Here is a 15,644-nt window from a genome sequence, read left to right on the forward strand (position 1 = left end):
CTAGTTAGGAACACCAGTGTATGCCCAAGATTCTTTTGGCAGCTGCCTGGGTGTTTTTTAGAATACACAGCATTATCCAAGATACTGTATTTCAAGGGCAGTCTGGCATCCTTGGTAGTGAGCCATCCCACCCAGGTGCCACTCTTCCTACGCATGCCATCTGATGTACCTGCTGAAGAGTTGGTTGCTAGAGCTGGTACCTGGGCTAGAGCATTTCTGATTCCAGGAAGTATTAGCACATTATGAGCCAGGATGCAGAAAAAAGTGAGAACTGCCTTAAGCTCTTTCAGGTGAAACCAAACGTCTTTCACATATCCCGATCCTACAAGGGCTTTTTCATGGTAGTCTACCCTGGATTGGAAGGGAAGTTCTTCCCACAATATATTGTTACTTAAAGCTGTCTGGTTATGCACATTCTCAAATATGACACTCCAGTTAAAGCCTTGATAATCTAACCAATGTTTCCCATTGTGTCCTGTTATAAGGAGAACAGATTCTTACTGAACTTATGCGAATAACTCTGTTGTCATGAAAATAAGAATATTCACTAAGTGTTTCTATATTCTAGAGGAAGCAGGTATAAAGAAAAAAGGTAAATGTTTCATCATTGTTCACAAAGGTGTACTTTAGCAAATTGCTGGTACTTCAAGAGAAAAAGGAAAAGCTTTTCTTAAATCTTAAAAACAAAACATAAAAGTGCCAATAATGTCTCAAACAAAAAGTCATAAGCATTATAATCATTCTCATCAGTTTCTTTAGTCCCATGTAATTAATTCTTATTTATCCTAATCTTGTGTTAGCAGTTGTTGAACGTATCAATTTTCCCATTAGAGTTTTGTAAATTCTTATGCAGTTCAGCGGTAAGACCTTAGTTCTCAGAAACCTGTACTTGTTAATTTTTTCCATTAGTCTTCTTGAAAATGGAGGAAGATTTAGTAAAAGCATCAGCGTAAAACAATAACTGTCTGTAATGACAAAAGACTTAAAAATGGCCATAGTTAAAGAACTGATAAGAGTTCATTATAATGTAGTTGACATAGGAATTTGATTATTTTTATGACACCCTTTTTAAAACAATTACTAGAATTATGACTGATAACCTTATATTAGGGCATAGTATTTTTAGGAATCTTCTATATTTCTGGAATATTTATTTTAATAATATATATTTATATAAACATAACCTAAAGAAATTTTAGCATTTATTGGATAATGCTTCCCATGTAATTTAACACATCAAATAAGCCCCATTAATTTAAAATCTCTATTTTATAAGGAGAAAGAAGAAATCTGAAATGTTCCAGGGACCCTCTGGAATATCCCCAAATAAGTTTGAGGTATAAAAGACTTCATTTAGAATTTGATTCTTGGGAAATTTATAAAAAATATTTAAAGGCTTTAAAACACTTGATTAAACAGGATAATAGGCCACTATGAAATAATAGTTATTCATTTAATGAAAGTGACAATTAAAGACTTCAAAGGCAAATATAGAAAGCCACATGGTTGTTAAAGAACTAGTTGTTAGTTCTTTTAATAAAGAAGACATTTTTCTTAAGTAATTAAAAGCCTGATAAAGGCAACATGAACCCTACTTGATTATTTTTATAAAACACATAGTATTTGTTTTCTAGGAAGATTACTTAAAAGGTAAAGAAAAACCTTTCATAACCATATCAAGAAGAGATCAATTGTCCAAGAAAACTTTATCCTTTCTATCAGATGAAAGAAAATTAAGTTTTAGTTTTATGTAAGTACACTATTGGTACTAAAGCAGATTTTTCTTGAAGCCAATTAGTGATCTTTTACAAATTAATTTTGGCAATATCATCTTGATAAAGAAAAACACCATATCTACATCACATACATTTATGGACATACATAAAGATACAAATAGAGACCTTGTTACTTACATTCCAAAATTTTAGCCATGAATCAGTCCAGCAATATAAAATTCACTAGTTCATGAATTATAGTTGAATTGAAATTGCATCTCTGGTGTTCATTATAGGGACAAGAAACCTGGTGCTGCACACAGCTCCCACATCTCTCTTTGGGTCCCTAGTGACTGCTCTTGCCCCCCACCTAGGGCAACCCGTAAGTGAGGCTACTCGTACTTCAGCAAATCTCGGAGAGGTTGAAGCAATAAGGGCACGGGGGGGAGTATGGGCCACGACTGAAAGGAGGAGTGCAAAAGGCCCCGTGAAGGTCTCCAGGACCCAGATGTGGGTTGATTTGATCAAGGCTGGGGTAGTGAAAGAAAAACTCGATGTGCAACCCAATAGAATATTGTTAGGACTGTGGCACCAATTAAAGCCAGAGCAGCAGTTCCAGCCACTGAGGTCCAGGACACAGAAACCAGAGTCAAGGCTTCATGCCTGGCCTGTGTCCCTGCAAAACTTCACGGGAGACAGTCCCTCACCCCCACAGGAGGATGACTGGGCATCGCGGTTTGACTGAGCGGGAGTCAAAGTCCCCACCTTGGGGGACATGGTGGTGACCAGAGGCCACAGTTGAATTAGCAATTCACTGGTCCCCTGTGAATGTACAACATGTCCTGGTTCTGGTGGACACAGGAGCTGAGTGTTCTTTGGTTCATGGTAACCCTGAGCGGTTTCCTGGGCCCCCTGCTGTGACAGATGGCTTTGGGGGTAAGGCAATTAGAGAGAGGAAAGCCCAAATCTCACTGGAGATATGGTGTTTACCCCCAAGGAGTATACCGTGTACATTCTCCCATCTCTGAATATATTTTGGTGGTAGATATCCTGCAGGGCCTGTGGTTACAGACCACGGCAGGTAAGTTCAGACTGAGGGTATGTGTGGTGAAGGCAGTTCTGAGGGGACATGCTAAGCACCCACCTGTAGCTCTGCCTGTACCTCAGTGGGTGATGAATACTAAGCAGTATTAATTACCTGGGGGGCACAAAGAAATTGGAGAAACTCTATAGGAGTTGGAGAGGGTGGGCATCATAAAGCCCACTCAAGAGTCCTTTTAATTCCCCAGTGCGGTGTGTGAGAATGCCAGATGGCTCCTGGCGTATGACTGTGAATTACAAGGAATTTCATAAAGTCAGACCCCCTTCACATGCTGCTGTCCCTTCGATAGCAGCCGTTATGGACACACTCAGCCATAAACTGGGAACATACCATTATGTAGTAGACCTTGCTAATGCTTTCTTCTCTATTGACATAGCACAGAAAAGCCAGGAACAATTTGCGTTCATGTGGGAAAGCCAGTAGTGGGCATTCACTGTCCTTCCACAGGGATACATTCACAGTCCCACCATTTATCACAGACTTGTAGCCCAGGACTTGGCCACATGGAAGAAACCGCAGTGTGGTTGTATCACTACATTGATGATATTATGCTCACGTCTGATTCTCTTACAGATTTAGAAGGGGCAGTTCCTAGACTGCTGCAACATCTACAGGAAAAAGGATGGGCTGTGAACAGCACCAAGGTTCAGGGACCTAGTTTGTTTGTGAAATTCTTGGGGGTTTGCTGCTCAGGCAAAACTTAAGTTGTTCCTGAAGCAGTTATAGACAAGGTCCAGGCTTTCCCCACCCATACCACTGTGGTATTACAAGAGTTTTTGGGTCTTTTGGGCTACTGGACAGTGATTATCCCACACTTGGCACAAATTCTGAAGCCAGTGGTATGAAAGGGCATCAGGTGGGACTGGGAAGAGACATGTGCAGCTGCTTTTACTGCTGCCAAGTGGGCAGTCAAGGTCATACAGGCCTTGAACGTAATGGACTCATCAAGGCCCTGTGAGTTAGATGTTTATGTAACTGAAGATGGTTATGGATGCGGTCTCTGGCAGTGGCTTGAATGGACACGTCAACTTTTTAAATTCTGGTCACAACTATGGAAAGGAGCAGAGGTCTGGTACACCTTGACAGAGAAGCAACTGGCTGCTATGTACCATGCCTTGCTGGCTACGGGGCCCATTGCTGGAACAGCTCCAACCAAGGTAGCAGCTCTTTCATCGCAGGGTGGGTGCAAGACTGGACCCAAAGGCCATGGAGTGGCGTGGCACAGATACCTACACTAGCCAAATGGTGAGCATATTTACAGTAGCCCTCTCTACTAGCCCCTTAAGTGGAGAACTCTAACATTTATCAGGATCAGTCACTTATACTAGTGGAAAGCAGGAAAACTTGCTTTTGAGCCATTGGCAGCCAAAACTTCTTATCAGGAGGGAAAAGCCCCTGTACCTGAAGATGCTTGGTACACAGACAGCTCTAATCATGGGCAGCCCCTAAAGTGGAGGGCTGTGGCTTTTCATCCTAAGACTGAGACAATATGGATGGAGGACAGAGAGGGGAAGATCAGCCAATGGGCTGAGTTGTGGGCAGTGTGGGTTGTGATCACCCAGGAGCCTTCCCCCATAGTTGTCTGCACTGACAGCTGGGGCGTCCATCAGGGCTTGACCCTGTGGCTACCAACATGGTATCATGCCAACTGGATGGTTGGTCACTGGCCCCTTTGAGGGCAAGAGTTGTGACAAGACCTATGGGCCTCTGGTCAGACTAAGACTGTTATTGTATATCATGTGACTGGCTATTTGCCTTTGGCATCCCCAGGGAATGATGAAGCAGACACATTGGCCCAGGTGTGCTGGCTAGAAGAAAAGCCTGCATCTGGGTTGGCCCAATGGCTACACCAGCATTTGTTGCACACGGGGCAAAAGACAATGTGGGCTGTAGCCCATAGGTGGGGGCTTGGCATTGACCTGTGAAGAAGTCAGCAAAGCCCAGAAGGAGTGCCTTGTGTGCTCTAAAAAGGACTTACATTGAGTCCCACAGCACCAAGGGACAATAGTCAGAGGGCCAATACCCCTTTTCAGGTGGCAAATAGACTATATCAGGCCTCTGCCCATATCAGAAGGATATCGGTATGCCATGACTTGTGTGGACATGGCTACTGGGCTATTGGTTGCTTTTCTTGTACCTTGTGCAGATCAGCAAACCACCAAGAGGGGCCTGGAGCATCTCTTTGCAGCCTATGTCTGGCCGCAGGTGATTGTGAGTGATCAAGGCACCCACTTTACTGGACATGTGTTACAAGAATGGGTGCAGCAACTAGGAATAAAGTGGAAATTTCATGTACCATATAATCCTACTGGGGCAGGCATGATAGAGGTACAACGGTTTGTTGAAATCTGGCCTTAAGTCGGGCACCAATAGTCTATGGGGTTGGTCAGTTTGCCTATGGACAGTGTTGCAGCATTTGAATGAGAAGCCAAGTAAAGCTTTGAGCTCTGCGGATATGCTAACACACATTGCTGCCTCTCCTATACAATTTTACATCCAAACCAAAGAAGAGTTATTGAAGCCAGGATATGGCCAGCAGAGCAACATCCTGCTGCCAGCCCCTACTGCATTAAGCCCTGGAGACACTGTTGAATGGACCTGGCCCTGGACATTTTGACACATGGACCAGTGATGGCTGGCCCTTCTGGTACCTTGAGGGAAAGGCCTGGAAGCTGGTCTCCTGTGTATTCCTGGAATAACAGCTGAATGGCCCCCAAAGGTCATGGTAGTGTATCCAAACGTCTAGGAGGTAAGAGCATCTTGCAGGGAAGTTTTGTCTTTATGGCCAGTGCATGTACCTCCTGTAACCCTATGTACTGACCCATCTGTAACTCCCACAGGGAGGGGGGCAAAAGTCTGGTATACTAGACCAGGATGAAATCCCATTCCTGCCACTGTTTTATCACAAGCCCACTCTCTTGCATGTATTCTACCTGATGGACAACATTTGCCTCTGCTGGTGTCATTAAAACATGTATCTTATCGCCCTTAAGATTATTTTGCTTCTATAGTCTTTGTGCCCTGGATATGCCCCGCTGGCTGCAGCTGCCACGTGATGGTTGGAGTGGAGGAGCTTTGGACTTAATCTGCGTGGGACATTGAACATAGCTGAACCCTCTGGCTTTGGAATGATTATGATTGTGTTGCTGTCGTCAAGAAAAAAATGCTTCAAGAGAGGCTTGATTTTGTCTAATGTTTGGTAACATGGTTGTTAGGAATGAGTAAACAAGTTGTAGAAACATATTTTGTGCTTTTAGGCTGAATCCTTTGACTTGAGGATTGTCATGATTTTATTGCTATTGTTATGTCATTAGTCTGCTCACAATGCTGCAGTTTTCTCACCCAGAGACCATTGCAGAAGAAGGGGAACGAATAGATTGTAAGGCGAGATTTCTGGAGGGGTGGCTTGTGGGTAAAATTATAATATTTCCAGAATATCTCGCCTGGTTTTAGTGCATTTGCATATCCTCCGGGGTGGAGAGAAGTTCATCTCCATGTCAGTGGGTAATTACCTGGGCAGGGTGTGTCTGAACCTGAGAGTTTAAGGGGAGGGGCTGGCTTGCCTGCTGGCTTGCTTCCTTCCGGATCAGAGGAAAGAGATGGCCCTGGAATGCAGTTTGTAAGCAATAAACGGGTTTTAAACTTGATTTCTCCCTTTGACTGATTTTGGTTTTTAGAGGTATTTTGGCCTGGGATTTCCTCTTCCCAGATGTAGAGAGGCGTTGTGTATTTTCCTTGGTTCTTGTCCCTGCTGCAACAAAGAACTGAAGGGCACAGACACAGTAGTGAAACAGAGTAAAAGTTTTATTTAAAGTTACATAGAGAGAAAGTATGGGTGACCTCAGGGACAGGAGTACCCTTAAGGTTTTAGGGTCTAGGGTTTTATACGCAGTTGAGGATTTTGCAAAGGGCTAGGGGTGTGGACTTGTTAAGTGGTCCCTGAATGTTCATCTTGGATGAGTCATTATATCTTTGATTGGTTTTCCAGGTAATTCTGCAAAATTTACTGATGATTTCTTTCCAGAATAACAGCTTTTTAGTTTGGGGGCATATCAGTTAAGACCATTTGCTCTACCCTCCAAGGTGGACAGAGTTATTTGTTTGTTGTTTGCTAAAGAGTATGTTAAGAATCTTTCTTCTTAACTTCCTGGGTTTTTTCAAAATACAATTTTGGCTTTAAGGTGGGATCTCCCGGTCTTTATTATGTTGTTTATAGTTGGGCCTTTTAGCAGGCTAGAGTAAATCTTAACAATGATTTAATTGACACAATGAAGACATGGGCTGTGCTCAGATACCTTTCCTTATCTGGGGAATATTCAAACATTCAAGGTCAAGTAGCTCCTGACCTTTTGAACTTTAATTTATTACCACATTGACTCTGAATCTTCTCTGGCTTTCTAGTTTTAACTGGTTAACTGAGTCCTTTCTGGGGTGCTTTACTGACCTTGTTCTCTTTTCACCCCGCTCATATCTATTTTCGTGCCTAACACTATGAAAGAGAATTTGATAAACTAGGATAGGAGTGTAATAATCCTGTAAAACAGAATCTTATTTTACAATGTTAGAATAACCTTGGAAAACAATGTCTGTAAGGGGACAAGCATTTGCTATGTCTGGGTATCCTCTCAGCTCCTCCAACATGCCAGGTGAACTTCTCTTAAGGTCTTTTCACTGACTGATCCCTCTGCCTGGAACATCCAGCTTCCAATATCTGCAAGGCGAACCCCGACAAGTCCTTCAAGTCATTGCTCCAATAAGATCTCAGCAAGACCCATCTTGACAAGTCTACTTAAAACTGAATTCCATCGTTCTTCCCCTGACCTTCCCAATTCCCTTAGCTTTTCAGTTCCTCTTTTTTATTCTATACCATTTATCATTTTTAAACATATTATATGATTTAATTATGTTTATTGTGAATTCTTTACTTATCCTTGCCCCACATGATTAGATTATAAATTTTATGAGGACAAGTATATTTGTTTTGCTTGCTTATGTATTCAAGCTCACAGGACTGTGACTACTATACAATAAGTGCCCACTAAATATTTGTTGTATGAAATAATTAATTTAAAACACTGCAAATTAGTAATGAAAAGGAGTTTCTTTATTATAAGAAATAGCAAATACCAAAAAAACAGTTCAATATGAGTAGTGATTTCCAGTCATCACACATTGTTCAGCTGTACTGGTTGAAGGAATATTAAAATATTTTAATACTTCTGGGAAAATATCTGTACTGAGTCCATTCTTTCTGCTACTTCAGTCACCCTGGACGTTTTTCTGGGACCCTGGTCTTTCCTGTCCTTCCTATCTATGATCAATTTCCTTTGGACAGTGAAAATTATATAAGTTAGAGAAAATTAAATATTTTTCATATTACCATCATTTGAATCAACATGAAAGAAAATGTAAGTGAATGAAATCACCTAAGGAAAGCAGGAGAGGAGAAAAAGATATAAGGACCAAGGACAGAGCCCTAAAGCCATCAACACTGAGAAAGCAGAGAATATGATGAAGATAGATAAGGAGTTAATAAAGATGTCAGATAAAACCGTAAGCATTTACTTTCATAAAAGTCAAAGAAAAAAGAACGTTTATCTGCCATGTTCTCTTCAAATGGTTGTTGAAATTGTTGAAATAGTATGGTGAGTTTGTAAACCATAGTGATTTGATTGCTTTGACATTTGCTAATTCCATTAACCCATCTTCTCTCTATAGACAAATCAGATAAACTCCTTTTGCTTTGCTTCTATACTCAGCTCTTGAAAATGAGTCATGAAAACACAGGATGAACAGAACATTCACTAAATATTTTGAGATTGTGCAGACTCTGGTTTCATAAAAATTTTGAAAGTATGCATCTCACACAATTTAGTATGGGAGATAATATAAAAAAATTCTTTAAAAAAAGAATTTCCACAATATACTGCTTAAATAATATTAAGAAAATGAGTTGATATGATCTCATGATATGAACTGATGTTAAAATTTTCCTTTAATATTGTGATTTTAAAATCTTTTTCTTTTTTGGTAAAACTTCGAATTGTTTTCTGAACTCTGGTGCTACATCTTTGGGAACTTTTGTTATAATACGGTCATTTTGAGGGATTTGTTGCTTAAAAGGTTACCAAATTCAGAAAGCGATTTAGGGATAGACATTTATTTACAGTATCTAACAGACGCCTCCTGATTATGTGAACCTGGACAACAGAGGCTGTTTTTTCTTCTTCAGTGTATGACTAATAACTACCTACATCACAGGGTTTGTGTAAGGCTTAAGAAAAATAAGGCATATAAATTATTCTGCACATCGCAAAGGCACATACTTAACACTGAATCAGTACTTGCTAATACAGTAAATACAGCTCGGCCCGAAGACTGGTCTCCCTTTACCTGTAGGTAGAAATGGTCTTCTAAGTTGTGCTTCCCCTTCTATGGGCTGCCTTTTCCACCCCGAGCAACACACTCCAGTCATTTTTTTTCACTGTGTGGCAGAAGCAGCAGCCAATAATCATTAACTAGAAGATACCAGCAACTAAACATTAAATCTTTGAGTGGTCTCTATTTTAAAAATTTTTAAATGGGCACTTATAAACTATGCACCTGGAGTTCCCAGGCTCTTTTTTTTGGATCTCTCCACCCCCACTCCACTTCTTACTGTCAAAGGTGCTTAGCCTTTTTGTTAATTCTACATGTTACTCTTGTTAAAATCCATATATTCACTAAAAGCTTACCAAATAGCATGAATTTTGAAGCCAGCAAAATCTGGGTTTAAAATCTCCATTGTTATTGAACTAGCTGTGTGACTTCTTGAATTTTTTTTTTCAGAGTATCACCTCTATCTAATCTCTAAGTTAGGAAAATCACCTCATTAGTTAATTGAGAATATTAAATAAGCTGTTTAAAAGCCCCAGCTACTTACTGAGAAACTCAATAGCGACTTTCCCTTATTTCTCCTTATTGGCTTAAAGACATAAACTAATGTCACTCATTTTTGAGAGTATCACTCCACAAATATTTTGACTTACTTTACACATGCATTTGAGATAAGTATCAAACATCAGTGAAAAAGTGTGGGGAGGAAATACTTGTCAAGTTGGCCTTCTTGAGTACGACCGACCGTAAACCATTCATGCAAGCTACAGAAAACTTTGTTTCCCACAGATAAACATAATCCTGGTTATGGAGGACATGGCTCTACTTATTTTCTTAAATTCTCAGTTGTTATTTGCATTGTTTGTTCTAAATTTCAATTTCAATATATATAACATGATACATAGCAACATAAATATTTGCCAGTCACCTATATATAAAGTAAATAGCAAATTATGCAAGATGTTATTTATATAAGAGGTTTATTATAACTTTCTATTGTTTTAATGGGGGGGGCACTGTTAAGAGTATTTTTATTTACCCATGGTAGGGGTGAGGCATCCATGGGATCAAGTCTAATTTATTTATCTTTTTTTTTTTTTTTTTTTATCTGAAAGGCTGGATTGGAAGACTGAGAAAAAGTTTTCTTGGCTGCATTAAAAGCTAAGGATTAGTAGAAATGTTCTGACCTGAAATTTAGGTCTTGTGATTTCTTTCCAGGAGATTTTTCACTGCATGAAAAACGTGTCTGCTATGGCCTTATAATTTAATTAAATCTTAATTGGATACAAACTGTCAAGATCTGAGGGATTGTTAGAAGTTCTAAAAGTGCACAGAAGTATTTTTTTTAATGGTACTATTAGTCATCCGCAAGTGAAAAACTCCCTTTACCCAGTCACTGATCCATTCCACTATATGTTTTAGGTTCATTTTGCATTCTTTCAAATTCTGCAAGTTTCAAGGACATAAAATTTAATGCCTACAGCATGTGCCCCGTTTAGGGGAGGATTCAGCCATTTTCAACACGGTGAGATTTGTGCACAGTGATGTATATTTTAGGGAGTCTCCACGTGGCTAAATTCTGACTACGTCCTGACTGTAAAAAGAGGTAAGTCAGCCTTCATCTTGTAAGGAGACCCCTTCGAGGAGAGGCGGATGCTAAGCGATCGACAGAGGGTGAGGACCAGCTCCCTAAAGCAGCCTTTCCTAACCTGGCCAGAATCACGAGCGCTGTCAGGCTACCTTTCGATGGAGGTAAAAGCCAAGAGTGCTTTTCTTTTGTAAGAGATGTAAATGGCCAGCGTGGGGGGAAAGCCAGAGGGAAGGGGTCTTTGGGTCACCCACTTCGTTTGGTGTTCTTACCTATTCTTTACAGAAGCTGCGAGGTAGGACCATTTCTATTGTTATCCTCCCCGAGACAAAGGCGAGGGGCGGGCAGCCGGTGCCTAGGCCTCCGAGTGGGTCGGGGAGGACAGGACGGCAGGGGGATCTGTTTGGGTTTGCTTTGGAGCGGGTGTCCGCGCGTCCCTCCCGCCCCCGGCGGGGGCGGCCCGGAGCGCCGTGGGGAGGAGGCGGCTGGGCAGCCGCAGTGGCCTCTGCGTCAGGGGCGGTGGGGCGGGAGGTGCGGCGCCCAGCCCGGCGACCGGGCTCCCTTCCCCCCGCCGCCCGCAGCCTCCCCGCTCCCCCCGCGGCCGGTCGGCGGCCGCAGCGCGGGCGGGCCGGGCACGTGGGCGCCTCCGTCACACCCTCGCTCACACCCTCACCCTCACCCTCACACACACACACACCCGCGCGCACGCACCCGCGCGCCTGCATCTCGTGCTCTTTCACCGGCCGACACACGGGCGCTCGCGAGTCTCTCCGTGCCAGCCCGCAGGCAGCGATCCCCTCATCCCAGCCCCAGCGCCCGCGCGAGGCAAGGAGCTGCGCCTCCCGTCAGCCCCGCGGTCCCCGGCAAAGCCCCCCGGCCCCGACCCTTTGGCCACCGCAGCTACCGCCGGGACGTGGAGGCAGCAGAAGGCGCCCGGTGGAGACACACGTACGGTAATGAGTCACTCCTGCTGCTAAGGGCACGGTGTAGGCAGGGTGGGGCTCACCGTTAGCCGCCCAGGAGCCCGGGAACAAGAGCGGAACTGATGGATGGATCCTAGGAAGGGCTCAGGCGGTGTCCTGAGGTGAGGGGTGGGCGTTGCGGGCTCAGCGGGCGACCCGCCAGGCTCTGCGTCCCGCACCTGTGCACAATCGGGGGGAGAGAAGCGGCCTGTAGGAGAAGCACGTGGGTCGAAACGTGCCGCCATCCTTCCTCCCTACTCGTGGGGGAAATTGCCTACAGCATCCCCAGGGGACGAGCCGGTTCCAAGTCCGCTCCGGGCTGGCGGAAGGGTGGGGTCGCACTGGGGCAAATGCGAGAGTGAGCTGGGTGGGGCGGGACGGAGCTTCCGAGGTTCTAGGTGAGATGGAAGCGCATCCCCGTGCGGGTGGGCGGTGGGGCGGGGAGAGCAGCCAGCCTCATTCCTCATTCGCTTCGGGGTGCTTTTGCAACCGCTGAAGGCGACCACCGGAGGCGGGGTACTTTCACGTGACCAATACCCGTTTGCCCGAGGCGTCCTGCGATAAGTGGTCCTGAAGTGGGTCTCGCTCCGGGCACAGGGCACGTGGCTGCCAAAGAAAGCGCAGCATGTGTCTCCACGCATCCAGGAATTTGCGAGTGTGCCGGCGAGGGGGTAGTGCTCGGATTTGAAGGAGAGGATAGAAAGAATTGGAAACCTAGACCGTTTCTCCGGTTCGTTCACTCGGCCGCTCTGTGCGTGGCCTGGCCAGGGGACCGTTCTGAGGATAAGGAGAACCTTTCAGTCGGGACACGCAGGGATAGCAGCCTTATAAATATTAATAAATAAAAAAGCCGGAGACGTCCGGGAACAGGCAGGACCCCCCCAGTCGCAGAAGTCGCGAGGCCGGGCATTCTGTTCCGTGGAGCAGAGGAGCGGCGCCGGCCGCGCACTGGGAGAGAGCAAAGCGCCGAAGCTCGCGCTCCCGTGTCCCGCGCCCCCTCCCCTGCGCGGCCGCTTCCCTCGCTGGGAAACGCGGAGTAGGGCGGGGCGGGGTCCGCATCCGGGCGTGGTGACGTCGGCAGTGTTTGGGTGCTTATGCAAATGAGACTGCGACCGATTCTGCCCGGCTGCCGTTTCCCTTCCAGGTCTTAAAGATAGACCTCAGCCTGAATCTGCGCTACTTGTACGGTACACAGCCCAGAAACGCCAGGGGACTGAAGAGTTTGTTTTGCCCACTGCATTTGGGCTACTCGTCAGTTTTTAAAACTGTATCTGGTTGCTTTCCTGGGATACCGGGAACAGTCAGTGTATTTGCTTTACGAAATGTCATTTTCTGGCGAAGCAACCCCATGTCGCTTAGCCTCATTTCTGCAAGAACGGTGCTGATATACAGACCTACTTCTGGGTTGGGCGCCCGGTACTGGGCTTGATTTGTGTAGGAGGTACTTAAGTACTTGAATGACTGAAATTTCCTAACATATTATGTGTATTTATTTTAATTATATTCAGAGTATTTGACCATGAGAATCGTTTATTTTTGTGAGTGCCTTTTCTATCCAGATGATCAATGGTATATATATATATTTATTTATTTTTGGACTAAAACGTATTAACAATATATTACTGAATGGCAGTTTTCCTCCAAATGAAACATTCAGTGTGCTGTTTTTCAAAAAGACAAGAGTTAACACTATTTTGAAAGAAAAATAATTGCTTACTGTTTGTTGACAAGTTTTCTTTTTTCTAACTGAAACTTACATACTTGATTAAAGAATTATTTCATACTTCCAAATATGTAACTCAAGATACAGGATTTTAATTGCACTAAGAAAGGGATTTATACGTGTTTCTAGGAAGTAAGTGCTCTGTCATTTAATTAGTAAAGCAAGAAATACTGTGGTTGTCCGGGCTGCTATAACAAAATACCTTCAACTGGGTGGTTTTTATTAAAAAAAACCCAGCATTTTATTTCTCATAGTTCGGGAGCCTGGGAATTCCAAGATCAAGTTGCTGGTAGATAGGTGTATGGTGAGAGTTTGCGTCCTGGTTCACGGATGGTGCCTTCTCACTGGTTGGAAGGGCTTGTTAGCTCAGGAGTCTCTTTTATGCACCAAAGGCTCCACTTCCTAATACCGTCATCATGGGGTTAGAATTACAACATACGAGTTTGGTGGAAAAGATGCAAACATTCAAGCCATAGCAAATACAAAGTATTTTTAAATTGGATAACTATTTGAAGTATCAATAATCAAATGAGCCGTCCTACTTGTTAATTGTTGAAAACTTCAGATGCTACTTACTTTTTACTTATTGAGAGTATTGACATCTCAGTTTACTAATCAACTTCCTCTGGGGAGTTGTCATTGCTCCATACATATGCATGACTGGATGTATTAATATATTCCTATGCAGAGTAGATTTTAAAATAGTTTCTGAGCAGATGGCATAACAAAAATCTATGGGCGTAGTCTTATGCATGAACGCATTCAAGGTTACATGGCAAAACCTGTAGATTTATTTCGAATTTGCCTTAGAACTGAAAATGAGTTCTAATTACTCCTATGAATGTACTTAGTAAAATTTATTTTAATTATTCGCGTAAATATTAACTTTGACCAATAGTGATTGTCTCATATCTCAGGGAATAACAAGCCCTGGAGACTGTGTACAGGGTAGTTCTTAATGCACAACGTCACTTGATAAAGGATAGAGCTGTTTCTCTTCCTTGAAGGTCACTTTATTTCCCTGTGATCAATGTGCTAAGGTATCCTTTCACATAAGACTGTTGTCTTTGAACAGAATGCTTACCCTGGGAGCTTTTTCACCTATCAAATTGGCCAAGATCAAAAAGATTACTCACTATATTGAAGAGGACAGAGGGAAACAGGCATTTTCATACATTGCTTGTGGTAGTGCTAATTGAAACAACCTTTATAAAGGGCCAGTTTGGCAACACTTATCTGACTTATGAAAGCATACACCCTTTGACTGGGTATATTTCTGGTAAAAAAAAAAAAAGTTTGGATTGGTGGGGAGAAAACATTGTGTTAGCTTGAATATACATATTAACTTGAATAAACACCAAATGTCTGTGCAAGATTTATAAGGAGGTAGGGGTGGAACTGGATAAAATGGGGGAAATGTGTGGTAGATATTTTTCATTCTATCCTCTTTAATTACTGTTATGTAATTACTGTATCCTCATATTACTGTATTATATATTCAAAATACAGATACAAATATTCTAAAGTGAAAAGAATAATAAACACTTTTGGGAGACCAGAACTCAGGCCTCAGATGTTTCAAGTGAGTAAAGTATAAATGTCAATGGGTATTTTGGCTTTATGATTTTTGTAGTTTCTGAATTTACAAGAAAGTTTCCTCTTTAAACATCCTTAGTAATAATATTAGAGCAGCAGATGAGATATAGTGGATTTACTAAATTTAGTCAGTTCTATCAGCATAAAAATGCAAACTTTTTTTTAGTGAGTTGACTAAGTTTTTTTTATAAAATTTATTTTGAAATGGCTGTAGAGTCACATCTAGTTAAGAAAAATAGAGTTCTTGGGTGTTCTTTACACAGTTTTTGCAAATGTGGGGTTTAGGTTGAGGTTATATTTTTGCCTAGGAATGTCCGGTTTGCCAGAACCATTTGTTAAAAGGGCTGTCATCCTTTCTCCATTGAAATTACTTTTGCACTTCTGTTGAAGATCAGATGGGCACATTGGTGCATTGGTGTGGGTCTGTTTATGAGTACTCTCTCCTGTTCCATTGATCTGTGTGCCATATCCTCATGCCAGCTTCACACTGTGGATGTATATTTTAAGTATTGAAATCATAATTATTCCTCCCACTTCATTCTTATATTTTGAGATTGTTGTAGCTATTTTAGTTTTTTGCCTT

The 15,644-nt window shown here is 42.7% G+C and overlaps 1 protein-coding gene and 1 long non-coding RNA gene across 6 annotated transcripts in view; one reads left to right on the forward strand and one right to left on the reverse strand.

Annotated features, from left to right (window-relative positions):
• The window catches only part of LOC140843979 (uncharacterized), a 75,427-nt gene extending 64,248 nt beyond the window's left edge, over positions 1-11,179 (reverse strand). Inside the window, exons 1-2 of the long non-coding RNA XR_012121980.1 lie at positions 11,053-11,179; positions 9,211-9,301 (exon numbers count right to left, since the gene is read on the reverse strand). This is a non-coding gene — a long non-coding RNA (uncharacterized lncRNA). The remainder of the gene's footprint in view (positions 1-9,210; positions 9,302-11,052) is intronic.
• The window catches only part of SLC6A15 (solute carrier family 6 member 15), a 46,118-nt gene continuing 41,111 nt past the window's right edge, over positions 10,638-15,644 (forward strand). Inside the window, exon 1 of one of the 5 annotated variants that reach the window (XM_017646593.3) lies at positions 10,638-10,798. The gene's annotated coding sequence lies outside the window, so the exon portion shown is untranslated. Of the gene's footprint in view, positions 10,799-10,823; positions 10,945-11,468; positions 11,734-11,791; positions 11,865-15,644 lie in introns of those variants that run through there. The other 4 variants (XM_017646594.3, XM_017646591.3, XM_017646592.3 and 1 more) reach the window with 4 other exon arrangements.

Source organism: Manis javanica, chromosome 10, assembly GCF_040802235.1.
Source record: "Manis javanica isolate MJ-LG chromosome 10, MJ_LKY, whole genome shotgun sequence".
NCBI lineage: Eukaryota > Metazoa > Chordata > Mammalia > Pholidota > Manidae > Manis > Manis javanica.